This window comes from Hyperolius riggenbachi, chromosome 12 (assembly GCF_040937935.1).
Source record: "Hyperolius riggenbachi isolate aHypRig1 chromosome 12, aHypRig1.pri, whole genome shotgun sequence".
NCBI classification, from domain to species: domain Eukaryota; kingdom Metazoa; phylum Chordata; class Amphibia; order Anura; family Hyperoliidae; genus Hyperolius; species Hyperolius riggenbachi.
The window spans coordinates 49,722,639-49,750,540 of NC_090657.1; the positions used below are offsets into that span (position 1 = coordinate 49,722,639).

At 42.4% G+C, this 27,902-nt stretch overlaps 1 protein-coding gene across 3 annotated transcripts in view; it reads right to left on the reverse strand.

The window, feature by feature from the left end:
- The window catches only part of SLA2 (Src like adaptor 2), a 45,264-nt gene extending 25,299 nt beyond the window's left edge, over positions 1-19,965 (reverse strand). For 2 of the 3 annotated variants that reach the window (XM_068262012.1, XM_068262010.1), the window contains exon 1: positions 19,868-19,965. The gene's annotated coding sequence lies outside the window, so the exon portion shown is untranslated. Of the gene's footprint in view, positions 1-8,162; positions 8,215-19,867 lie in introns of those variants that run through there. The other variant, XM_068262011.1, reaches the window with a different exon arrangement.
- Positions 19,966-27,902: the final 7,937 nt, after the last annotated feature.

Consider the following 27,902-nt stretch of genomic DNA (forward strand, 5'->3'; position numbering starts at 1 on the left):
GTTTTGGCTCATACAGGTTCTGGAAGGATAGAGTGGGGTTAAGGTGTGAAAGTCGAGAGCTGAGGCTGCCATACTATGGCGCCACCAGTTGCACTTGGCAATCATCTGTTATCCCTAAGGAGACCAGGGGGGCAGAGGGAGGCAAAGGTTCAGCAGTGATGACCCCTGAAAGAAACCTGCGGCGATGGCTGACGCTGCTGTGGATGCCGACATCTGGCAGTGCTGGCCAAGGTGTTCTCAATCTCAATGAGATTGGCCACAGTACCTGCGGTGCGACACGATGCTACGGAAGCAGAGGCAACAGTATATATAGCCTTACAATAAAAGTAGATAGTCTAGGTCCCACCCCTATTATATTCAAACAAACGAAAAAGAACATTCAGTTTACTTTGAGGCTTTTCTGGAGCCAATCAACACCGTATTATCATGAATAACGATATCAATCTGTATTCCTGATTCTGCTTTCCATTAAGTACAACATGTGGATTCAAGACCAAGTGCACAAAGCAGATATCCAATGTACAACAAAAACACAGCCTAACTCATGTTTCACGGCTAAAAGCCGCTTCCTCAAAGGCACATGGTATAATTGACATCAGAGGCGCACCAGAAACCATAAAACAGTCTGTGATACCGTAGAATAAAACAATCCACATGGATGTATGCGCCAACATCAAGAAGAACACTGAGACAACAAAGAGGCAACGCAGACTCTGCAGCGCGCAGAACCACTCGACGAGTGATTGCATTGGAGTCAAAGGCACTGGATTGTTGCGGTAGCAGTGCGGTGCACATGTGCATTCATTCCAGAAGTCTCATAACACCTGTCTGGAAGCGTGCTTGTGACTTAAATGTCAGACATGTATGACATCACTTGCGTCACGCAACGTAACGCCGTTGGCGCGCAACGCAATGCTGTGATAGCAGTTATCACGCTTCAGTGAATCAAGCCCCATGTGTGCAACTAGCCTAAATATTAACTTTGTAATTCCATAAGCAACATTTTTTTTAAAGTACATCTTTTCTGCTTATGTATCTCTTATGTTTGTGCCTCACAGCAGCTTTATAGACTGTAAACATAAAAAACAAAAACAAAAAAACCAAGGAAAAATATATTGCTTTAAGAACACAAAGTTGAAGTGACAATTAAAACATGTTGGTTGAGGTTTCGGCGATCACGGGGGCGTAGGTGGTGACCACTTCAAGGCTGCTGCTAGCTGTAGGCGGATCACATGACGTGGGCGGACAAATTGACAAGCTGGCCTGTGCTTCTACCAGATTAGTATTTTGGTGTTCCTGTCCCAGTTTATTTTTCACTTTTACAGATTTATATTACACCAACACATGGCCTATGGCGCAGGAGCAAATTTTTTTTTTTTTTGGGGGGGGGAGGGGATGCCAAATGCAAGAATGTTTTTTGGGGGTGAGGGAAGAAAATAGACTGCTCAGAGAAAGCCCACAAGAACTTCAGAGACTAGATTATGTAGACTGCGTCCTATCACTAGCATTTTTGAGAAAACGTATAATGTACAGCGATTTATAATTTGGTTGTACGTATTTAAATCCATTCATTTGATGATAAATAATTTATAACGTATTAAAGTATGTGCTACAACATACATTGTAAGTATGCAAGTATAAAAATGTGTTTTTTGAGCTCTTAATTAAGACATTGGGCCTGATGCAATTCACTTGTTTTCCTTCGTTCTCTCCTAGGTGAATTTTTACATCTTGTCAATAAAATGCATTTTAAACCACTAGCAAGTAGAGATGGCACGAACGGTTCGCCCGGCGATTGGTTCCCGGCAAACTTCCGGGGTGTGTGATCGCGGAGAGCCGCAAACTTTTCTGGAAATACGGTTCACCCCTATAGTGTATCATGAGGGTCAACTTTGACCCTCTACATCACAGTCAGCAGACACATTGTAGCCAATCAGGCTACACTCCCTCCTAGAGCCACTCCCTCCCCATAAAAGGCAGGCAGCGTCAGGCTTTGGACTCACTTTTGTGCCTGCATTAATTAGAGAAGGGAGAGCTGTTGCATAGAGAGCTATAGGCTGTAGGCTTCTTAGCTTGCTCCTTCCTATTCTTATTGCTAAAAAAGCACCCCTCAACAGCTCTTTTGAGAGCTAATCTTGTTCTTGTGATCTATTTTATTTTTTATTTTTTTTGTGTGTCCCACTGACACTTGTGTTGCATAGACAGCCTTGGTAATTCCTACTGTGTGTGCTACTGCCAGGCCCAGCACATTCAGTGACTACCTGTGTGTGTGTGACAGGTGCACATTGTAATACCCATCACTGCATATACCTACCCGTTGTTCACTTCAGTGCACCCACCTACCCATGTGAGAGCACGCAGTGTCACTGTGCCTATCCAGTACCTGTCTGTGTGTGACAGGTGCACATTTGTAATACCCATCACTGCATATACCTACCTGTTGTGTTCAGTGCACCTACCTACCTACGTGAGTGCACGCAGTGTGATATACCACTCTGTGCATACCTGTTAACTGCACCTGTGTGACTGCACATTGTATTAGTCAAGTCAGCGCATACCTTTCACTTCATCCCCCCCCCCCCCCAATATGAACAAAACGCATGTACATGTGCCAATTCCCCTTCGTGATCATTACCTTGCCGTGGTGAAAGGGCTTGCGTATCACAATGAACGACGGCTATATGAGTGTGCCCGGGGGTGGGGTGGGGGGGTTTCACACCCACAATAATAAGGTTGTTGCCTCATTGTGGACAGACCAAATTTGATCAGCTGGACAGTCACTTATATCAGTGAGCTACCACAGCCCGGCGACCATATGGGCTTGAAAACCGCCACGACCTGCACTCTGGCCATGGTGCGCACCAATCCAGCACGGCCGTCACTACACAAACAGCTGTTTGCGGTGCGTTACACAGTGAGTTTGGTGTGTCAGTGTGTAGCAGAACTCTAATTACACTACCTGATTGATGTATACACATGCAAGATGTTTTAAATCACTTTAGGCCTGCAATTTAGCATTCAATGTAATTTCTGCCCTTAAAACGCTGCTTTGCGTCCAATCTAGATTTTTTTCCCCAGGACTTTTGGCATGTATCCCACTCCGCCATGCCCCCCTCCAGGTGTTAGACCCCTTGAAACATCTTTTCCATCACCTTTGTGGGCAGCATAAATTTTTCTCGTTTTCAAAGTTCGCCTCCCCATTGAAGTCTATTGCGGTTCGCACGAACTGAACTTTTGCGCAAGTTCGTGAACCCGGAAAATCGGAGGTTCGGGCCATCTCTTCCAGCAAGAAAGAAAATACTCAGAATAAAATTGAAAGTATTTTTTACCCACTTTTTTGTACTTTCAATTGTAAATGGCTAAAAAAGGTATTTAAACAGAAGATGAAAACTTAAGAGAAAAGTGAATTGCATCAGGCCATTGGACCATATGCAATTAACTATTTCTTCCTGAGTTATCGCCAAGGAGATTATTTTCTTATTCTCTTTAAAATAACTTTTAAGCATTTTACAGTTGAAAAAGTACTTAAAAGTTAGTTAAAGTATTAAAATTATTTTGAGTTTTCTTTTTTTTGCTTGCTGGTGGCCTAAAAGGCATTTTATTGATAAGAGACAAAAACCACGCCTAGGAGAAAACACAGGAGATAAAGTGAATTGCATACGGGCCATTGGGCCTAATTCACTTTTTCTCTTAAGTTTTTTCCTAGGAGATAATTTTTTATCTTCTGTTTAAAATAAATTTGCAGCACTCTGCAGTTGAAAAAGTACCCAAAAGTAGGTAAAAAAAAGTACTATCAAAATTATTCAGGAGTATTTTCTTGCTTGCTGGTGGCTTAAAAAGGCATTTTATTGACAGGGTGTGAAAATATCACCTAGGAAAAAAAAAAAACTTTATTTGCATATGGGTCCCTGTGTATAAATCTAGTGGACAAGCAGCACATTGGAGCATATTACATTACCTGCTCCCAGCGGGTGGACAGGTCCTCCTCTCTCCTCTTCAGTGTAGCGCATTGCAGCACCACGTAACTCTCAGTGACAGGCATCCAGAACCGCATGGTGATTAGCTGCAAAGCCTGGCAATGAGCTGCACTGAAGAGCAGTGAGGGCAACCTAGGACAGGTTGCCCTCACTGCTCTTCAGTGCAGCTCATTGCCAGTGGGGCAGGTAATTTAATAAGTTCTAATTAAGTTCTAATCTAAGAAAGAAAAAGATGTAGTGTGGCACTTCCCACATGCAGCGTGAGTGTAAGTGTGTTTACACAGCACAAAATGGATCTCACTGGCTAGCACCGGCTTTTGGTATCCCAGGGAAAATTAATACTGGTGTATCTGAGACCACTTGTAGTACCCCTGTGCCCCTTGCTAGATACCAGTATCGTGGTGTGACCCCGTTATGTGCTTCCTAGCAAATTAACCATTTTAACCCACTGTCACAATTTATGTTCACTTTGTTTTGGCCTGCGAGACCTTGATGCCACCCATTTATGATACTGGCCATTTCCATAGCATGTAGTTGCGATAGGTCTTATTCGCAACATACAGTGAGCGGTAGCAGGAGGTTAATTCTCCCTCCAGCTAGTTTCCGTTTAAATATTACGGACCGCCGCAGCCATAATATGTGTAGCACAGAATGGTGCTCCGCCCGGCTGTTAACATGACGCGCTGCCTATAGTTTGATGGCGTGTCATGTCTATGGCAACGGCACACCTGGGTTTGTTTACCCAGCAATATCGGAGGAAGGAGTCTCGGTCTCCAAGGCTACAAGCTTTGCACCAAAGGAAGTGACGATCCCGGAAGGGGCGGGGTTTATCCCGTCATATACCGGAAGACTCACTTCTTCACTTTAGTGGAACGCGTGACCAAGCGTCAGATAGACGCGAAACGGCCGTCGCCCCACCTTTCAGTGCCCGCACCCACCTCCCGCATCACTGAGCCTGCACCTATGGATACGTAAGAAATGGTTTACATCACGTTGGACTGTTTTGTATTATATACAGTGTCTTAGATGTCTGTACCCTCAAGCATTGGCTGTCGCTGTTGATGATAATAAACCACTAACTTGACGGAAGGTGCACGCAGTAATCCTTTTCTGATTTGCATGCAATGTAATAAGTTCCACTGCTGCCCTGCTTAAAAGATAACAGAGCTGAAATGAAAATTAAAGATGTGGGGCACTGGCATGTCTATGAAATACTCCTCATGCCCACAGCTCCCCCTCTCCCCGCCTTCTCCGGCCCCCTTGCTTCCTTGCGCAAATACCCTTAGCAGCTACATACATCCACATACATCAAAATAAGGGCGCCAGGAAAAAAAGGGCGCAGGGTATAGCCAAAATTTTAAGATATTGCCTAAACCAATATTTTTTTAATTGTATCTTCATCTTTTCTGAGATAGAAAAATAAAATGAAAATAATGGTAATGGTGGTGCCTAACCCTAAGCCCCCCCCCCCCTCCCTTCCTGAAGTCTAACCCTAAAACCCCCCTTCCTGAAGTCTAACCCTAAAAAAACCCTTCCTGATGGCTAACCCTAAAACCCCCATTGTCCGCTGCAAAGAAGGGTAATACAAAAAAGTGATACATTTCTAAGAAAGTTAAAAAACGATAATATGATATAATTCTCAAAACACATTTCAAAATAATATTTGTTGAAACACCAATTCTAATGAAAAAAAAAAATGTATTGTCTGGGCCAGGCGGCCAAATTTCTTTGGTGCCCAATAGCTGATATTTTGCATTATTGCCTATAATTGAGCCCAAATAGTCCATTAGCCCCAGGCGCCCAAATTTCATGATTCAGCTACTTCCTGTTTGGCCAGGTCAGACATACAGTGGGTTGCAAAAGTATTCTGCCCCCTTGAAGTTTTCCACATTTTGTCACATTACTGCCAAAAACGTGCATCAATTTTATTGGAATTCCACGTGAAAGACCAATACAAAGTGGTGTACATGTGAGAAGTGGATCGAAAATCATCATTCCAAACATTTTTTACAAATAAATAACTGCAAAGTGGGGTGTGCGTAATTATTCGGCCCCCTGAGTCAATACTTTGTAGAACCACCTTTTGCTGCAATTACAGCTGCCAGTCTTTTAGGGTGGGTCTCTACCAGCTTTGCACATCTATAGACTGAAATCCTTGCCCATTCTTCTTTGCAAAACAGCTCCATCTCAGTCAGATTAGATGGACAGCGTTTGTGAACAGCAGTTTTCAGATCTTGCCACAGATTCTCTATTAGATTTAGATCTGGACTTTGACTGGGCCATTCTAACACATAGATATGTTTTGTTTTAAACCATTCCATTGTTGCCCTGACTTTATGTTTTAGGGTCATTGGCTGCTGGAAGGTGAACCTCCGCCCCAGTCTCAAGTCTTTTGCAGTCTCCAAAAGGTTTTCTTCCAAGTTTGCCCTGTATTTGGCTCCATCCATCTTCCCGTCAACTCTGACCAGCTTCCCTGTCCCTGCTGAAGAGATGCACCCCCGAGCATGATGCTCCCACCACCATATTTGACAGTGGAGATGGTGTGTTCAGAGTGATGTGCAGTGTTCGTTTTCTGCCACATGTAGCGTTTTGCATTTTGGCCAAAAAGTTCCATTTTGGTCTCATCTGACCAGAGCACCTTGTTCCACATGGTTGCTGTGTCCCCCACATGGCTTGTGGCAAACTGCAAACGGGACTTCTTATGCTTAACAACGCCTTTCTTCTTGCCACTCTTCCATAAAGGCCAACTTTGTACAGTGCATGACTAATAGTAGTCCAATGGACAGAGTCTCCCACCTGAGCTGTAGATCTCTGCAGCTCGTCCAGAGTCACCATGGGCCTCTTGACTGCATTTCTGATCAGCGCTCTCCTTGTTCGGCCTGTGAGTTTAGGTGGATGGCCTTGTCTTGGTAGGTTTACAGTTGTGCCATACTCCTTCCATTTCTGAATGATCGCTTGAACAGTGCTCTGTGGGATGTTCAAGGCTTTGGAAAACTTTTTGTAGCCTAAGCCTGCTTTAAATTTCTCAATAACTTGATCCCTGACCTGTCTTGTGTGTTCTTTGGACTTCATGGTGTTGTTGCTCCCAATATTCTCTTAGACAACCTCTGAGGCCCTCACAGAGCAGCTGTATTTGTACTGACAGATTACACACAGGTGCACTCTATTTAGTCATTAGCACTCATCAGGCAATGTCTATAGGCAACTGACTGCACTCAGATCAAAGGGGGCCGAATAATTATGCACACACCACTTTGCAGTTATTTATTTGTAAAAAATGGTTGGAATCATGTATGATTTTCGTTCCACTTTTCATGTGTACACCACTTTGTGTTGGTCTTTCATGTGGAATTCCAATAAAATTGATTTATGTTTGTGGCAGTAATATGACAAAATGTGGAAAATTTCAAGGGGGCCGAATACTTTTGCAACCCACTAAATACGCAGGAGCTGGCTCGGCTGCTCTCCTCGACCGCAAGCCTGTGGGTGGGGGCGCTCTGCGCATGCACACAATGTAGTCATTGCATCGTGCGCATGTGCAGAGCATTCCCGAGAGCCGACCAGGGAGCCAACCAGGAAGTTGCGGGAGCGGTGGGCATGAGGACTACTTCATATATACATACCTGCTCCACCCGGTTTTACTTTTATTTCAGCTCTGGTATCCTTTACCAGGTGGGGAAGGAGGGAAGCAATGGCATCTGAAACTGACTTAGCAAGGCAGGGAGCAATTGAAAGCCATTGTCATGTGAGGGAAGGGGGGGCACAGATCTTTGCTGAGGGGATTGGAGACCTATCCTGTTTTAACCCTACTGTGTAAAGAGCAATATAAGACAGCATCCATTACTCTGTAAAGCACTGTGGAAAATGTCAGCACTATAGAAATCCATATAATGATTTGCATATTTCATCAGATGGTATAACCGGGCAGGATGGAACAAAGCAATAGACATAAAACGTAGCTGTTTAAAGAAAAATACAGTCATCAGTTGTGGTGTATTCCACACACGTTAAATTTCCATTAAAGTTGAAGAAAATAAAGGCAGAGACTGACTAACAGGATTGGAATCGAAGCCTATTACAAACATTACATACAGCTACTCCTTGGCTTGTGATAACTGTATTATCTTGTCACATAATAGCTAAAAAAAAAACCTCATTAATTTAAAGCAGATATCCATAATGTACCTTATTTTCCATTCCCTTTAAGGCCATTGTGCATTTTCAGCTTAACAGTACAAATGCAACAGTTTTGTATGAAGCCCCTCCTCAAGACAACCACACAGCAGTAAACTGAATTCTGATTGGTTGATATGACTAAATACTGCAGTGCCTTATTGTCTAAAAGTGCAATCTACTGGGCAGTGGTATGGGTAGCATTCTTGCCTTTCAGCCCTGCTTCCCCAGTTTTTATCCCAGCCAAGGTGCTATCTCTACAGAGTTTTTATGTTCTCCTCATGTCTGTGTGGATTTCCCCTAGGCACTCCAGTTTCTTCCCACACTCCAAACACATACAGATAAATCGATTGGCTTCGCACTAAAACTTGGCCCTAGACTAAGATGGACACATGACTATGGTAGGTATTAGATTGTGAGCGTGAGGAGAGTTGTGCAATCCTACACAGAAAACTGGCCAAACTCTGGTTAGTATTTCGGTTCACATCTTTTTCCATTTAACACTGAAAAAGTAACATTCACCAGCCAGGCTCCAAAGAAGTTATATTTTTTATAACATGAATGCCTGTTTCAGAGATCAAGGCCGGATTTATACTTTTTGTGCCCCTAGGCCATGTATGCGGCTTTTATGTGCAGCAGCGCCCATTCTGTGTGCAGCCCCTCTTCCATGTGTATCATCCATGTACTGCAGCTCCGCTCCCTTAAGAATAAGTTTCCCTCTTTACATTGTTCCTCCCCATTTTTAGCCTCCTCTTTCATATTCAGGTGCCCCATTGGGCTCAGCCATCCAAGGGCCAGGCCTTGGTGGCTTCCCCAGATTCCAGCCCCTTCAGAGATGCCTTGGAGAGTGAATAGGCCAGCGGTCACTATGGAACAGCAGCCTTTAGCAGTTTTGTATTGATTAGCCGATTAGGGTCTGACACTAAAGCTACGTACACACTTGCGATAACTATCGTTTGCAAGGAACGATAGTTACCAGACGAATGATATTGGAAAGATTGGAATGCAACGATGGGATGCAGCGATCATCATGCACATTTTAACGATCGTTCTCGCAGAAAAGAACGATCACAAGGAAATGTTGCGTACATATTTATATAAAATAAAAAAAAAAACTCTGACATGGAGTTACGATACAAATATATGATTGTTAACATGAAAGCAAAGTTTAATTGAAATGAGCAATGTAACAATCTTTACGGCCGCGCTACAAAGGAAGTACTGAAGCTGGGCAGAATTCAACGCAGGCGCATTGGCCCTTGTAACGATCGTTCTCGGCCGATGTCTGTACACACTATAGTTTTGTAACGATTGTCGGTAGATACAATCCGTCAGGTTGGATATTTCCATCTTCCCGATGTCGTTCTTTTGTCGTTCGTGTTAATGATCGCTTGATAAAGTTCTTTCCCCGATTGTCGGTGGGACGATCGTTAATTAGCTGTTTCAAACGACCGTAGTCGCCAGTGTGTACGCAGCATAAGACCATTAGATGCAAAAAAGAGAAGAGAAAAAGAAGCGCTCCAATAGTGCATTCAAACTTTTAATGAGAAACACGCAATGTTCAATTGCACTTACATTGCCGTTGCTTTAAAATCAGCGTGTTTGTGACCTCCCAGCGATCAATTATCTCTGCCGCGGTCTGGCCAGGACCCGGGGCCACTCCGATGTTTCTCCGCTGCTGTGGTCAAGCGAGGAGGGAATGAGGGGGACCTGAAGAAGGCGTGGCAAATGCCGAAACCGGTAGTGACGTAGAGGCTGTTACGTGAAGTGACCACGCCCCCTTATTCCCTCCTCGCTTGCCCGCAGTAGCAGAGAAACATTGGAGCGGCCCCGGGTCCTGGCCAGACCGTGGCAGAGGTGTTTGATTTTAAAGCAAAGGCAATGTAAGTGCAATTGAACATTGCATGTTTCTCATTAAAAGTATTAATGCACTATTGGAGCACTTTTTCTCTTCTCTTTTTTTTCATCCAAGTATCTGGTTCCACCCAGAGAGAAGCCATAGTGCACCAACGAAAGGCAACACAAACTAATGTGTACACAGTAATAGATAGTGCAGGACATTGATTTGTATTTCTTGGACTTAGATCATTAGAATATTGTGAAAATGTTCAATATTCTAGGCTCAGAGATTTTGATTTTGGGAGTTGCATTAGCTGTAAGCCATAATTATCAAAACTATAACAAAAAGGCTTGAAATATCTCACTTTGAATGTAATAAGTCTATTCATATAGTAGTTTCACCTTTTAAGTTGACTTATTGAAATAAAAAAAAAATTTTTTAAATATTGTGCAAAAGTCCATTTAAGTTTTACCTGTATATAGCCTAAGATTTTTAGGCACACAGTACAAAGGGTAAGCAATGTGTTTCTAAGGTAATTCAGTTAATGAGCAGTTGATGGCCAACATTGTGCACAAAGTACACGGTTTGCGCAGTATACATAGCATTGGGATTATGGTTAGAAAAAGTATTCAATATAAATCTCAAAAAAAAAAAAAACACACTACGGACAGGCTAAAAACATGCTTTATAGACAAGACAAGACAAATAACATTTATATTGCGCTTTTCTCCTTGCGGACTCAAAGCGCCAGAGCAGAGCAGCAGCCACTAGGGCGCGCTCTATTGGCAGTAGCAGTGTAAGGGAGACTTGCCTAAGGTCTCCTACTGAATTAGTGCTGGCTTACTGAACAGGCAGAGCTGAGATTCGAACCCTGGTCTCCTGTGTCAGAGGCAGAGCCCTTAACCATTACAGCATCAGCCAACGGCATTTTATAGCACACGTAAATAAGACTACTTGTGAAAAATATAATAAATTGTCAGACATGACCAACAAGCTAGTGACTGTATAGTATTTCTGCAGGACTGCATATTGTGTGGATAGCTAGCTCCTTGGCCTCAAAACGCTGGGGTCCCGGGTTCTATTCCTGCCACGGACAATGTGGCGTTCATGTACTAAGGCTGGAGAACATGTATAAGTCACCCAAACTGGCCTCTGTGTATTAAAAATGTGAGCTATTCGCAGAAATGTACAACCCTTGCATGGGTAATATTGGAGTGTAATGGTCCATAGTTCATGTAGTTTATCTCTCCCTGTCCTCAAAAGTTGTATTCTGCCAAGAAAACTTTTATGGCTGTTATTTGCTTATCAGTGATGTTCACTATATTCCCGACAAGGTACCGACAAAACAGAAGCGGTTACTCCCATGCCTAGAAATTAACTCTGTAAGGTAGCAATATAAAACAATTAAAGCAGCCTGGTTATTAAACTTGTGTATGTACAGTACAAAATCTATCATCATCATCATTATCATGTCACATCGCCTCGGGTACACTTTAAGTTAAATACAGAAAGCAACCTATCCTACTACAAAGTCGCTGTAACAGTATCTAAAACATTTCTTTCTAAAGATCTTATTTATACTTTGTCTATTAAATAACTGGTAAATATGTTTATTGCATGCCTGTATATTCTAAATATGACCTAAGTTCTGCTGTATACTCGTACAATATGCTAATAAAGGGTTTAAAAAAATGTTTATTGTAGTCATTGTTCTCTACTTTTGAAACTGCCTCTAACTGCAGCGCAACTCAATAGGCTTGTCCTGAGGCCCAGTAAACAAGAATCACAGACAGATCTAGTTAGGCGTGCTAACTAGGTTAGCACCAGTTAGTGAATCAAGCCCATATTGTGCACAGTGAAAATGTACCTGTGCTCCAAAAAAATGTCCAAAGTTTTATCACTACTAAAATAATTGCTTGGAATGGTTAAGAAGACTTACTTTCACTTTTCCCTGGAGCCAAAGGTTACGCTTTCAATAATTAAGACCTGGAAAGAGCATTCCGAGAGAACAATGACTTTATCGAATTAACTGCCTGCTTTGTTCTTAGCTTGAGACTCTCCAAGTTGTGCAGCAGATTTTTCCTTTTAGTACAAATGGCAAATAAAATTGTTTACAAATCAAATGATGTTGGGATTCTATCCGTGTGACTGATGTGACAGCTACACCGATTAGGAGTAGCAGACTACTGTTTTTCCTAGCTTACAATTGGTTGGTATATAATATATACAAGCAATAGCAGCTTCCAGTTCTGGCTAAACTCTAACCTAGGCAACTACATTGCTTATTTAGTAACTGTGTTCTGCGTGACTCAAGACTTGCTGGCAGACTTCACCATCTTGTATTCCCTGTTTTATTACCGGTTGTTCTCGGATAGCCAATTTGATTATGGTTTGTGTCTACCTACTGTCACATTCTCTCAGGGTTTAAGAAATCTAAGCACTGATGGGATCCATCACATGCCATATTTCTGAAAAACCCTAAAAAAATCATATCTAAGCTTCTGTATTTGACATTACTTTTTATAGTTCTGATCCAGTTCTGTAACGTGCCAGAAGAAAAAAAAAAAACTAAGTTTCAAAAGCTTGCAAATAAACCTTATACAGATGGTCAATTAAGGTATCACCTAAACAACTTATAGTTAAATAGTTACATAGTTATTTTGGTTGAAAAAAGACATACGTCCATCGAGTTCAACCAGTACAAAGTACAACTCCAGCCCATATTCTTATTATATGTTCGGATTCTCCTCATGACAACACCGGACCACACAAAACTGACCTAGGTAGCTGCGACTTTCTGCACTTCGCTTTTAGATTAAGGCAGGTAGAATAACTATGGTCAAGTACGGTTTTTATTACATATTAAGCGAGACTGATTTTGCTATTTTAGTATTTATAAAGCGCCAACATCTTCCACAGCGCTGTACAGAGTATACTGCATATTTTCTTGTCACTTACATGTCCCTCTGAGAGACTCGCAATCTAATCCTACCATAGTCATCGGTGTCCTGTAGTGTGTATTATAGTCTAGAGGCAATTTTTAGGGAGAAGCCAACTAACTTATCTGAATGTTTTTTGGGATGTGGGAGGAAACTCCGGCAGAGAACATACAAACTATGCAGATAGTGCCCTGGCTGGGATATGAACCAGGCACCCAATGCTGTAAAGCGATAGAGCTAACCACTACACCAATGTGCTGCCCACTATAAAATGCTGCACTCTACCTGGTTTTCTCCAATACAGATGTAAATGTAGAGATTATATAATGTAATGCATCCTGTAATGCTGTGCCACAAAGGTGCAATATTATTGTGATTCATTTGTGTAGTGCTAAACACCTTTCATGGCAATAGCCATTGATAGATCTGTGTTAATTTAGAATATAAAAAACACTAACTAAATGGAGAGTTTTCTGGTTAGAAAATGCTATTCTACATTAACTAGCGTTTTCCCAAAATCTAGCTGTAGTGTTTGTTCAGGGTCATTAGATTGTTGGTGTGTTTGAGGGATAGATATACTGTACATAGTTCCGAGTAGTCCTAAAAAAAAAAAAAAAAAATATATAAAATATATATGATTGGCTGTGATTTATGAGGGATTGCAGAGTGCAGGGGGACCTTAGTGGGGTTTGGGATAGCAACAGAGGCTGGGCTGTATAGGCAGATCCAGCCTCTGTATGCAGATAACATTCTTTAAACACACCTCGGGTTCTCTTTAAAGTGAACCCGAGGTGAGTGATAGCGAAGCTGCCACATTTATTTCCTTTTTCAAAATACCAGTTGCCTGGCATCCCTGCTGCTCTATTTGGCTGAAGTAGTGTCTGAATCACACCGGAAACAAGCATGCAGCTAATTCAGTCAGATCTGACAATTATGTCAGAAATGCCTGATCTGCATATACGTTTGTTCAGGGTCTATGGCTAAAAATATTAGAGGCAGAGGATCAGCAGGGCTGCCAGGCAACTGGTATTGCTTAAAGGAAATAAAATAAGGCAGCCTCCGTATCACCCTCACCTCGGGTTCACTTTAACAGAGCGGTGAGATGATAACCTTCTGTAATCCATCTTTACAATTTCTCTAATTAGGTTTCCTGACTAGACATACGTGACCTCCAACATGGGCACTACAACGTGACCTCCAACATGGGCAATACAACGTGACCTCCAACATGGGCAATACAACGTGACCTCCAACATGGGCAATACAACGTGACCTCCAACATGGGCAATACAACGTGACCTCCAACATGGGCAATACAACGTGACCTCCAACATGGGCACTACAACGTGACCTCTAACATGGGCAATACAACGTGACCTCCAACATGAGCAATACAACGTGACCTCCAACATGGGCACTACAACGTGACCTCCAACATGAGCAATACAACGTGACCTCCAACATGGGCAATACAACGTGACCTCTAACATGGGCAATACAACGTGACCTCTAACATGGGCAATACAACGTGACCTCTAACATGGGCAATACAACGTGACCTCTATTGGGGCTCAGAAATTTTAATTCACTTATGCAAATAGTAAATAAATGCGGCACCAAATATGTTGGCACATTATAAATGAATAATTGTCCTACGTCTTTAGAATAAACATATCCATTGGTGTGTTTATGTATAGCTCACATCAATTGAAATCTCTGTATGGTTGCTGGGCAACTAATCGACTTTATACTATAGCATTCTGTAACCGCCTTAGGAACTATTCAGAAGACTGATTTTAAAATGTTGTTAGAGTTGTGTGCCCTAAAGTGTTTTTTTTTTTTGTTTTTTTGTTTTGTGATGTCAGTACATACACTCCTCATCATAACAGGTTGACAGTATTACTATTATCTCTTAATTACACTTGTAAAAGCCCAAAACAACTGTTCTATAAAGAATGTGCAAAGGACATACAGTATTTCCATGCATGACCAGGGCAAAAAAAAAAATACATGACAGAAGAGGAAAAGGACCCGACCCAATCACAACAGAATCAACCCATGCCCTGCCAATATTCAATGCCGAGGTCTCCTTTTGCCTTTCTCAGACTTTAACAACCCCTAAAGTGAAAGCTCAAAATGTGCTACAAACGTAGATCACTGCTGCACATCTTTTTTGCAATTGAATACTGAAAAAAAAAAAAAAACACCTTGTTACCCATTTCCAGTGTTAGACGCTGGCTTTGACAAGCCCCTCTGACAGTTTGAGAAGAACTGGTAGTGTATTATATGGGAATTTACTTTTGAAGCCAGGCATAACCTTCAATAAAAAACAAAAAAACAAACAAACAAAAAAACACTTGTTTCCTTACTCTATATTGCCCATACAGTTATCCTACCTTATATTGTCCCAAAGTAATGTCATCCATGTAAAAATCACAAGTTCGCCCCCACCATTAGACTACAGCAGGGCTGGAATAATTGATTGCAATTGACTGTATTATATCAAATTAATTCAGGATACGTTTACATTGAAAAAACAAACAAAAACCAACAACCCTCTTTCCTCTGCTTACAGTCACATTGAATACTGCAAAAACAAACTCTCTCAGTTTTGTTTACTCACCCTTATCTACTACAATTCGTATCAAAAGATTACTAGTTCAAGCTGTGTGCACCTGCTAACTTCTAAGCAAAGTGAAACACAGTCTATTAACCTTTTAATTAACTATCTAGTATTTCTTTATAGAGGTTATGGTGTGGCTGACCTATTGGAGCAGAGAGGATGGTTTTCAATAAAGTTCCTCATTAACTAACGCAGTTAAAAATATAAGGTGTCAGAGCGATACACCACACTGTGTTCAAGAGAGATTGTGGCAAAACAGCTAAACGCCACAAGCAGGTCTGCTAGAAACTGGGACACTAACTCCCTAAATTGATGTAACTGTACAAAATACACGATGTATGTAAATCACAAAAGTTTACAATTTTTGAAAGGTAATAGAAGGAGTTAATACAAATAGGGGGGGGATTATTTTATTTAGCATATCCCAGAGTCCTTTAAAATATTTTGTCCCGTATTCAATTCAGCTTAGCCCACATGCAATTCACTTTTACTGATATTTTTACTCCTGGTCAATAAAATGCCTTATAAGTCATCAGGAAGCAAGACAATAAACCAAATCATTTTCATTGTACTCATTCACCTATTGTTGGTATTTTTTCAATTGCAAGTTCCGAATAATTATATTAAGCAGAAGATTAAAAAAATATCTCCTAGGAGAAAACTCAGGAGAAAAGGGCCGATGCAATTCACTTTTTATCCTGAGTTTTCTCTTAGGAGGATTGTTTCTGTTTAAAATAACTTTTTAAACAATTAACTTAATTGAAAAAAAAGTAGGTGAAAAATGACTGGCAAAATTCTTCTGAGTATTGTCTTTCTTGCTGGTGGCTTAGAAGGTATTTTCTTGATAAGGTGAGAAAATATCACTTAGGAGAAAAAGTTGATTGCATATGGGCCATATGCCCTTTTTTAATTCACTTTTTCTCCTAAGTGATCTTTTCAAACTTGTCAAAGTTCCTTTTAAACTCCCAGCAGGTAAGAACGCGCTTAAAATAGTTTTGATAGTACCTTTCCATCTACTTTTTTTGGTACTTTTTATTGCAAAGTTCTGAAAAGGTATTCTAAATTGAAGATTACAAAATCTTTATTAATGTCTGTCAGCATGGCAGCAATTTCCCCACTTTTTCCAACAGTTATTCACTACGGTAACTATAAAGTCAGCAACTGTGGGGTACATTTTATCAAAATCGGGGAAAAGAAAATTGGATCAAAACCAGAGAAAGACCCGGTGCGCACCAAAACCGCTAGCAGATCCTCAAACCGCTAGAGGTTTTTGGAGCAGATTTTAGAGCGATTCTAGGCATGTTTAGACGTTTTCTAAACATGCCTAGCATTTTCCGGAGCATTTTTGCGTAGCAGATGTCATATATTGTTACAGTAAAGCTGTTACTGAACAGCTACTGCAACAAAAACCGCTCTGATCTAACGTTTTTCCGAGCAGGTTGAGCTTTTCCTATTCTTGACATTGAGGCAGAAACGCTTCTGCAAACCGCAAAAAAGTGCTGCAGGACCCACGTTTGCAGTTTGCTAAAAACCGCAAACCGCCGGTGTGCACCAGCTCATTGAAATACATTAGCCAAGCGTTTTCCAAGGCGGGAGCGGTTTGCGGAATGCTTTAAAAACCGCTCGGTGTGCACCAGGCCAAAAAGTGGAACAGATGTGATGAAGAAGTTTGATCACTTTGAGCAGCTGTTCCATGATTGCATCAGCTGTGCTCTATAGTTTTCCTTGCACTGGGTTTATTAAGTCAGCCCCCTGTGTGCAGAGAACCAATTACAGTTTGAACTATTATCAGGTGAAAGAGAGCAAGTGAAAAGGGGGATCTCTTTGTGAAAAGCGCTTTTCCCAAACTTTTTTTTAATTCGCTCCCTGACGCAAGTCAGAAAGTGAACTCTTTGACCCGGAAAAGAATAAATAGAATGTATTTATTCTTAACGCAAATCGCCCCACAAAGCGATTTTGTGAGCGTTTAGCGCTCTTCCTATACCTTCCATCATGGGCAAAATCGCCCCAAAAATGGTCCAGGCACCGTTTTGCTGAACGCACAGCGCACGAACCGCACTGATATGAACCATCTCATAGACATTCATTACACAAGCACTTTGGGGGCGATTTTAAGGACTTGTTCACACTAGAGAAGTTTTTCGCCCTTTTTCAAGTGTAAGCAATTTTTAAAGTTTATCAAATTCAGATAAGTGGCCTTTGACATAAATTGAAGATTTTATTCTGCTGCTATTGCAGGAAAGAGTACAGTCTAGTTTTGCTACTGTGGTCCTAGAAAGGAAAATTGTACTTAAGTTGAAAAAAAAAAAACCTCACTGTTTTCAGCTCAGCTTTATACATTGCAAGATTTGCAGCTAATATTTCACCTTGTTCACTTTGTTTTTATGTGCGTTTAAACCACAGGTTCCATATTGCATATATCAGAACCTACAGACAAAAGTGTCAATATTTGCCAGACAGTGAACTAGTGGCAAATGTAGAAAATGAGCAACAGTGGCTCCTAACCCTTGCAGCCAATTAATCATACTGTAAAACGGGGATATCTGTGCAGTATGCAATCCAAAAAGCATGTTTGCAAAAGAGAAATCTGATATAAAACTTCCCCTAGAAAATCTCTTGGTAAAATTAATGAAGATAATTTACATTAACATTAAGGTGCCCAATAACAGTACAATTTACCCCGAAGAATCACACAAGCGATCAGATAAATGCAATCAGATTGGCAAAAAATAAACTTCGATGTCCAAAATCGACTGCAAACAATTCTAAAGGTGATCATTTAAGGAGAATTTAGTCGATCCGAAAAATGTTTTTTCATAATCTGTTGTGGAGGTCTGGAAGCACAGATTGGTTTGTTGATGGTGAAATAATCAATGTTTTACAACATTTTATTTCCGATCGCATTTATCTGATTGCAACAATCAGATCGAACAGTCAATCATTCATGAAATTGGATGTCCAATAACAGACTTTTACACCCAAAAAAAATTCGCTTGAGCAATCGATTAGAAATAATCATTTCGAGCCACGAAATGGAGGAAAAATGATAGGCAATCTGATCAGACTGAAAGAATAGTTTCAAAATTCAGATCAACGGAACGATCAATGAGGTACTGTTAGTGGGCACCTTAAGACTGCAAAAGACTTGAATTTTCCCTTAAAGTATACCCAAGGCGATATTTGACCTGAGGATATAAACATGTGTGTGTAGAGGACAAAATAACAAGACTGTTTTACTTGTTTTATTTTGCTGCCTGAAAGAGTTAATTTTCAGTCATGCAAGTGACAGCTCCTGTCTTGTCAGTACCTATCAGGAATATAGTGAAAATCACCAATAAACTATTTACAGCCAAAAAAGTTTTCCTGGCAGAACACAACTGAGGGCAGGGAGAGATAAAAATAATACATGACTTTCTGCATACTATGGACTTTTTTTAAAGGCTCATACACACATCAGACCATAGTCTTTGGGAAATAAAAAAGAGCACAGACCAATTTTACCCCCTTCCATGTAGTATGAGAGCCATACCTACACAGTCTATTCTATGGAGCTGCAGTCCCCATCAGACAGAAATCTTTGCAAGATGCTGCACACAAAGATGCTGTAGACATTCAAAAGATCAGTATCTGCAAAATGCATTCATAGTCTATGATATCTGCAGATCATCATACATCATACGCACCTTGTTTAACAGACATTCATCTGCAGACCAGATCCACCAGGATGGATTTTCAGATCTGCAGATGAATGTCAGTTAAACAAGGTGTGTATGATGATCTGCAGATCTCAGACTATGAATGCAATTTGCAGGAACGGATCTTTGGCAGGAACAGATCTTTTGCAGATACTGATCTTTTGTGTCTGTACAGCATCTTTGTGTGTAGCATCTTGCAAAGATTTTTTTTCTGATGGGGAGTGCAGCTCCATAGAAAAGACTGTGGAGGTATGGCTCTCATACTACATGAAGGGTGGTAAGATTGGTCTGTGATCTTTCATTTTCCAAAGACAATATACTGATGTGTGTATGAGCCTCAACTCTGGGACACTTAATAGGCTGCCACGGTTTATAGGCCATAAAAAAATTCAACCTACTTTGTAAATGTTTAAATATAAAATAAAACCATGAGATATCTAAGAGAGTCATATTTATTAGTAGGAGGATAAATATACTGGTTTATCTTATCAGTTTATTTTCACCTTGGGTTCACTTTAAAGAGTGTAGTAAGCCTTTTCTTACTTATCCAAGATAGCTGTAAAATAAAAAAACTAATGACAAATACTTGGACAAATGATAATATAAAACTAAAAACTTACTTTGTTAGCATGTTTTCATCAGCTGGGTAGAAGTCTGTGTACACCTGCCAGTGACAGGAAGTATCCAGTGTGCGTCTGGGGACAGATGTGAGCTGTCTCATTCAGCCTCAGCTCAGTATGAGGATTCAGAAGTGGGACGTCTCTTCAGCAGTGCACAGCCGCGTTCCCACACAACATCCACAGGCTGTGACTAAACTCCCAGAAGACTTAGGGAAGACCTGAGGGCTCACACATGTAGGAGGGCCTGAAACCGTGCTAGCCTAGCGAGCGACGTGTCACGGATCGTATGGCGCAACATCACAGCTCCCATAGGTCGTGGAAAGTACATTTTGTTTTGAAGGCTCTTTAAAAAGACAGAAGGAAAGGTGATTTCTGTGTGCTGTGCACGTCACACATACACGAGTGTGGCAATACAGAAGTCAGTGTATGTAGGTGTAACGGAGATCGTGATACGTTCTGAGAGGGCGAGCAGGGTGGCTACCTGGCCAGGCCAGTCTGGTTTAAAGTTTGAGATGGACTGCCATATCAGTCTGGCATTTTCCGGTGCAAAAGTAAAAATCATGGAACATTTAACTTATTTATTTTTTTTAAACCTGATGTCTAAGTGTTAAAGGACAGGTGTGAGCAGGGGGCAAAAAAAAAAAAAAAACTCTACTTACAAAGCCGTGTAAGCATGATCAAGGGCTGTGCAGCTGCAAGCTCACAGAATATGCCAATTCAGCAGGTCGGCACCTGCAACGGAGAGGCTCCTGGGACACCAGAGCTGCGACGAGGGACACATCGGCTGCCAAGGGCTGGACTAAGCCCCAAAGATTTTTTTTCCTGCACACACCTGTCCTTTAAAAGTGAACCTAAAGCCTACCAAAAAAAATGATATTAACTCACCTGGGGCTTCCCTCAGCCCCCTGCAGCCGATCGGTGCCCTCGCAGCTCCGGTCCGATGCTTCTGGACCCGCCGGCGACAACTTCCGGTTTGGCTGTCACCGGCCGACAGGCATGGGAACGCGAGTGATTGTTCGCGTTCCCAGCCTGTATATCGCCCCCTATGCTGCTATTGCGGCCAGGTCGTCGCAAAAGCAGCATAGGGGGCGATATGCAGGCTGGGAACGCGAACAATCACTCGCGTTCCCATGCCTGTCGGCCGGTGACGGCCAAACCGGAAGTGTTCGCCGGCGGGTCCTGGAGCGTCAGAGCGGGGCTGCGAGGGCACCGATCGGCTGCAGGGGGCTGAGGGAAGCCCCAGGTGAGTTAATCTCTTTTTTTGGTAGGCTTTAGGTTCACTTTAAAGGAGTTCTCTGGAGTAAAAACACAGACACTTACCTGGGGCTTCTATGTGCACCTTGTGGCTGTCATGTCCCGCGCCATCCTACGATCCTCCGTTCCCCACCGCCGAACCCGGTCTAATTATCCCTTCAGCAAGACTGTGGCTGCGCGGCTGTGGCCCTACGCAGTAAGCTTCCGGAGATGCAAGCGGGAGCGCACACTATTCGTCTTGTTAGACGAATAATTGACCGGTGCCAGGGGCAGGGAACAGAGCATTGTAGGACAGGGTGGGACATGACAGCTGCAGGCGGCCAATAGAAGCCCCAGGTGTCCTTTTTTAAACTCCACAGAACCTCTTTAAGCTTATAAAAACAAAAGCCAAAAAGAGACAGCGACTTCCCTAGGGCTTCTTTCAGCGCCCTCCACCCCCTCCCCCCCCCCACCCTGTGCCTGCACCATCCTTTTGAGACCCTCCAGCAAGCAGCGGCGACTCCCTGAAAGCTAGCCAGTCGTGGCCAGTCGGAGGCTACTGCCCAAGTGTGGCCCTGAGCCGCGTGTACCCTTAACTCGCTACCCATTGCCGGGATCGATCTGAAGATGCACAGTAGTAATTTTCCTGTACTGCTCATGCGCAGAACGTTGCCGTGCACGGGAACACAGCGAGGAGGCCTGTGGCTGGCCAGCTTTCAGGGGGCTGCCGCTCCTGGTTGGAGGGTCCTATAGGGAAACATGGACACTAAGCTGCATACCATTTGTTTCTTCATTTATAACGGACAGCAACCGATTCAGTGTGAAAGGACCCTTAAAGCAAACCAGAAGAGATTTTGAAATAAAGAGAAGATGCTTACCTAAGCAGGGAAAAGGCTCTGGGTCTTATAGAGCCTTCCCATTCCTCTTACGGTCAGTTTGTTCCAACGCAGTCTCTCCTGTTCAAATCTCCTGCGCCTGTGTTATGCTTTGAAAGACTTCAGGAGAGCCTAAGTGCTCCCAAAGACTCGCACTATGGAGCCTCCGTCTTCTGGATCACCTGAGCTCCCAAAGACATCTGGAGCCTCCCATGGCGGGAGAAAGCAGTCTTCGACCCAAGACCGCTAACAGGGGTGACATTGCTGGAACAAGGGGCACAGGAGAGGAACGGGAAGGCTCTATAGGACCCAGAGCCTTCCCCCTCAAGTATTTATTTTTTCTTTTTATTTCAAAATTGCTTCAAGCTCACTTTAAAATGACAGCAAAGCAATCATCATTAACACCATCAAACATTAAACGCCCCTGCCCCCAGCAGTTCAATGAAGAGTATTACACCGGATCAGAAAATCAGCGTACCATAAAGATTGGTTTTGTGTTTACGAGACGTAACCTCAACCTTCTAGTACTTTCACCAGATTACTGTAAGAACACAGGATATCTCTTCCCTTCCGTATCTATGCAAAATATCTTCACAGAAATCATTTACATTGAGAGAGGTTAGAAATAATTTTCACTTCTCTAATCTTCGAGAGATATGACCGACTTCAGCATTGTGTACTCAAGTGGAACAGGCCTAACAACAAAATTACAAGACCCTTTAAAGCACACCTGAATTGGGACAAATTAAAAAAAAATGGATTTTGGGCTCTTCTAGTCTCACATAGTCGGTCAGGTCCCTTGGTGCTCTCCCCATCTATGTTCTGTTGAGCCCTCAGAAAGATCTACGACTGGAAATCTACTCTCAGCTACAGTGCATAGGCGGCCCTATCTGTGCACCTTCTTAACTGCACTCCCAGTGACGGGAGCGAGGAGACACGTGGACGGTACCGCGCATGCGCAGTAGCTGCCACTAGAGTGGTAGTCAGATCTTTCTGAGTAGCGTGAATGGTCAGCACTCCGGTTAATAAAAACTTACATATGGCATAGATTTCAGTTTCCGTGATTGAAGAACAGAGTTATTCACCAGAGTCGCTGACAGATGTATGAACAAGTAAACAGATAGTTCAGCAGAAGACCAGAAAGGTAGTGAATCCTCACAGTACACATAGTAGTATTAAAGCACAGAAAACTGGAACGTGCCTTTAGTGAAGGTCCGGGTATAGCAATCTCGAAAATTGAAATCTATAGGCAGATTATACATTTTAACCATGTTCTAAATTATTATGCAAATGATATTTTCCTAAACAGTCATTGCAAGTGTCAGCATAATTCTTGAGTCATCAACCGTAAATTGAATGTTGCTGGAAAAAAAACAACAACAAAAAAAAACCACACACACCAAAAAACTGCTCGTCAGGAACCGGCCCGCGGCATGTCTGCGTATACGGTTCCTGACTGCGAGTTTGACCATATTAAGCGGGGAGCAGCCTTATTCAAGCTAAAAACAAGGCTGTGACCCCTCAAACGCTTCTTACTGCCGCCACTAGCTGTTGCTAGACACGTCCACTCGGCTGTCGAGTGCTCAGCGCGCAATCCGCGTTTTCGTATTCGTGTCAGCTTTGCGCTTTAGGCCGAATATGGGAATGCCACGTACACACAGTACAGTTGTACAGTAACACGGCACAATCAGGCACCGACTTGTAATGCACGTTACACTGTAGTGCAGCAAAACCACTAACAGTCGTTCCGAAAGATACTGTTAGCCACTCTGCTGTCAAGCGCAAAAGTGCCCCATGCACACAATGCAATTACAATCTCATACGGTAGAGTTGCTCAAACGTACAATCAGGCATAGACTTATACACAGTTACACTTCAGTCTCTTCTAGGCTATGAGTGTTAGTTTAGTACAGCAGAAGTCAAACTTATTAAAGAACGATTTAATATTCCAGAAATAAAAAAGGGGAACAATGCAGAAAATAATATATACAAAAGATGTACAAAAAACAAAGTAAAAAAGCTACAAAGTAAAAGTTACAAGGATACACAACAAGACAAGTTGCAAATAACGTTACCGCGTAGGTTAGAACGTGGTTGGCGGGAGAACGCCGTTCCAATTCGCTCAGGATCCCTCTAGCTATGCGCTACCTCCAAGAGAAGATTTGTGACTGTCCCAGGCTTGAGTTATATAGTCCACTTGGGGGCCTGGGGCATTGAATGTTCCATCCCCAAAACTAACGTGATTTCCCCGTTTGTGACATCATGGTCTGCCGAGCTCCTTGTCACATCTGGGCTAGCTGTGACATGCGAATTTCAAGGCTTTTCCTGTCACACTTTGCAGACTTCAAAGCAATTCTGTGTTAGGTTTTGGATCTTTCAGAGATTTCAAACCACTTCCATAAAATCCACTTACCACAGGTAAAAATTGTATCAAAAGGACTTCAACCCTTCACCCACTTCCAGTAGGCTGTCATATGCAAATTTCAAGCATTCCTGTGTTAGCTTCCACTGTCTCCAGGTTACCAGTGACACATTGGTGACAGTATTTCCTAGCATATCAAAGGTAAGGATCTGAGTGGCTTTTGACCAATTAGCCATCTCCTTGCCAGAGGCTAGCAAATCCATTTAGCATTCCCTGCTCTTAAGTGTTTCCTAATTAGAAGCAGACAATGATAGAGTTAATTTACATGTACATACAGGAACTACATGAAGCCAGCTGTCAGCCTGGCATACCTACATCTCTGACCTAATACACAGCAGATAGAAAAATGAAAATATACTCCTGTATTATCCCAACATCATAACTAGCTGCTATATTCCTGACACTGCTCATTTCCAAATTGCACACCAGAGTTTCAAAACAACAGAAATGGTCATTTGTTGAATTGGCAGCATTAGGAGGTCATATTTACTGAAAACATTAGCTCTTTCAATCAAAACCATCTTAAAGGATACCACAACCGAATGGTTGTGGTAAAATTGATTGCTGCACTGTGTAGGGGGTGATGAGCGCATACCTGCATTTCCTCCCGCCCCCCTCCGTCTGCCGCCGTTCATATGTTATACACTCCGGTGTGCGGCGACTTGCTTGACCTCTGCCCCGGACATACTGCGCCCTGTGTGCGCAGTATGTCCTTCCCCCTTCGCTTCTGGCCGGCGCATAGTGCCAGGCTCAGAAGCACGCTGTCCCCTTTTTGCTGAGATGCGCTCCATTACACCGAGCGTCACATGCTAATCATGTGACGCTCGGTGTGATGGAGCGCACACGCAGCAAAAAGGGGACAGCGTGCTTCTGAGCCTGGCACTATGCGCCGGCCAGAAGCGAAGGGGGAAGGACATACTGCGCACACAGGGCGCAGTATGTCCGGGGCAGAGGTCAAGCAAGTCGCCGCACACCGGAGTGTATAACATATGAACGGCGGCAGACGGAGGGGGGCGGGAGGAAATGCAGGTATGCGCTCATCACCCCCTACACAGTGCAGCAATCAATTTTACCACAACCATTCGGTTGTGGTATCCTTTAACAAGTCAAGCTGCATATTAATAAAGAACCCATTATTTGATAGCAGCTTCACAATTCGTGCCGTTTCTGCTTGAATTTGTTTACAGGATGTCAGAATAGCTTTCCAGAGCTGACAATGGGCACCAGACATTTGGGCGCAGCTATAGGCTGTAACATGAATTACGGCACTCGAGGGTAATTTGGGCGCTGGCAAAGGACGGAGCCCAAATTATAAAAAAAAAAAAAAAAAAAAAACAGTACAATTCAGCCGCCAGCAATAGCTGGCAGCCGAATTGCATCTTACCAAGGAGTCCATGGCGGCCTGGAAGGTGAATAGTAGTAAACTGCGCTGCTGGGAAATAGCAGGGCGAGTCATTTTTTGGCTTCACCGTGCGCACACATTTTCCAACGCCTTTTGCTGCTTCCCACTCTTCTAGATCTTTTTGCTTGAGAACGCTCCAAAGATTCTCATTAGGATTTAGGTCAGGTGAGAATGGGGGACACACCGTGAGTTTCTCCCCTTTTATTCCGATAGCAGTTAATGATGCAGAGATATTCCTTGCAGCCCGAGGTGGTGCATTGTCATGCATGAACATAATTTTATCAGTGGTCAGCAAGAAACTTCACGCACTTTTCAGGTCATTTTGACCTCTTAACGGACCCTAAATGGGCACAACAGCTCTCTCCCCATGAATCTAGACCAAAACAGGATTCTGCCACCTCCTTGCTGATGTTGCAGGCAGCCTTGTAGGAACATGTGTCCAACCAACCATCCACCACTCCATTCATCTGGACAATCCAGGGTTGCATGGGACTCATCAGTAAACAAACAGAAGATTAGTCTTCATGTAGTGCTGTGCCCACGGCAAGTTGTTCCCGCTTGTGAGCATTGGTTAGGGGTGGCCAAATAGGTGGTTTATGCACAACTTCAGTCCTCTGGAAGATAGTGCACTTTGAAGCTGCTGGTACCTCTGTAGTTCCATCAAATACCAGTTTGCTGCTTTAAATTGTATTTTAGCAACTGGGCCCATATGCAATTCATTTTTTCTCTTGAGTTTTCTCCTAGAAGATCATTTTTTCATATTCTGTTTAGAGTCTAAAATGGTTAAATCGTACTTTTTCACCTACTTTTTGGTACTTTTTACATTGCAAAGTGCTGAAAAGCCAGTCTAAACTTTAGACTGACTTTTCAGCACTTTGCAACGTAAAAAGTACCAAAAAGTAGGAGATAAAGTACTATTTAAATTATTTTAAGTATTTTCTTGTTTGCTGGTGGTTGACATTTTATTGACAAATTTGAAAATATCTCCTAGGAGAAAACTCAGGAGAAAAAGTTAATTGCATATAGGCCCCGGGGCCATATGCAATTCACTTTTTCAACTGACTTTACACCTAGGAGATAATTGTTAATCTTCGATTTAAAGCAACTTTCCAGTACTTTTCAACAAAAAAAAAAAAAAGAAGTACCAAAAAAGTGGGTGAAAAGGTACTATCAAAATTATTGAGTATTTTCTTACTTTCTGGTGGCTTAAAAAGGCATTTTATTGTCAAGTTTAAAATTATCACCTAGGAGAAAACTCAAGTGAAAAAGTGAATTGCATATAGGCCCTGGTCTCTTAATCCAATGCATTTGTCTGGCAGAAACCTTCATTTTGCCTTTCTCTGCACAAGCCTGTGTGTTCTGAGTCAGCCACAAATCTTAACAGTACAATAATCCGGTTTAAACTGGGTTTTGTTTTTAATTTCAATTAAAATTTTCTGCAAAACCAATTCAACTTCAGCACTGCATAGTCGTTTACAATATTATCCATCATCAACACCCTTCAAAGTGCAGGCTTACCGGCTTCAAAACAGACCCAAATTATAAGGTCTAAGCGAGTAATAGATATAAAAACAGTAGTTTGATCAAACTGTTTGATCAGTAATTCTGCATAAGAAGCGTGTAATAGATCTCCACAACGATCAAGGCCTCTCCAAGCTCTCCTCAAACTGCAGATGCACCAGTTGTCATCCTTCGTATGGTTCAAATACTCCCAGCGTGTTTATAATACCAAAGAAAAACAAATCTAAGTGCTCACAGTTTAAAGACAAGCACCTTTATTCACAAGCATAAAAGTTTTCCAGATACTCACATAAGGGCCCTTGTGACAGGGACCCTCCGCAGAAATAGCGCATCACATAAAAGTGTCAGTGGGGTGTCGCGCTCCCATCTGCAATCAGTTTGCCTGATCCAGGTTTCACTGTGTCCTCAGGGGCTTCAAAACCGCTTTTTGAAGCCCCAGAGGAGGCATTAGCGAAACCTGGGACTATGCAGCGCTGAAGTTGGATTGGTTGTATCTACACAGAGTTGATCTGAGGTCTTTATACTTCTGGGGCAGCTCACGGAACTTGTATACCCTTTGTTTTAAAATTTTCTTTAACTTAC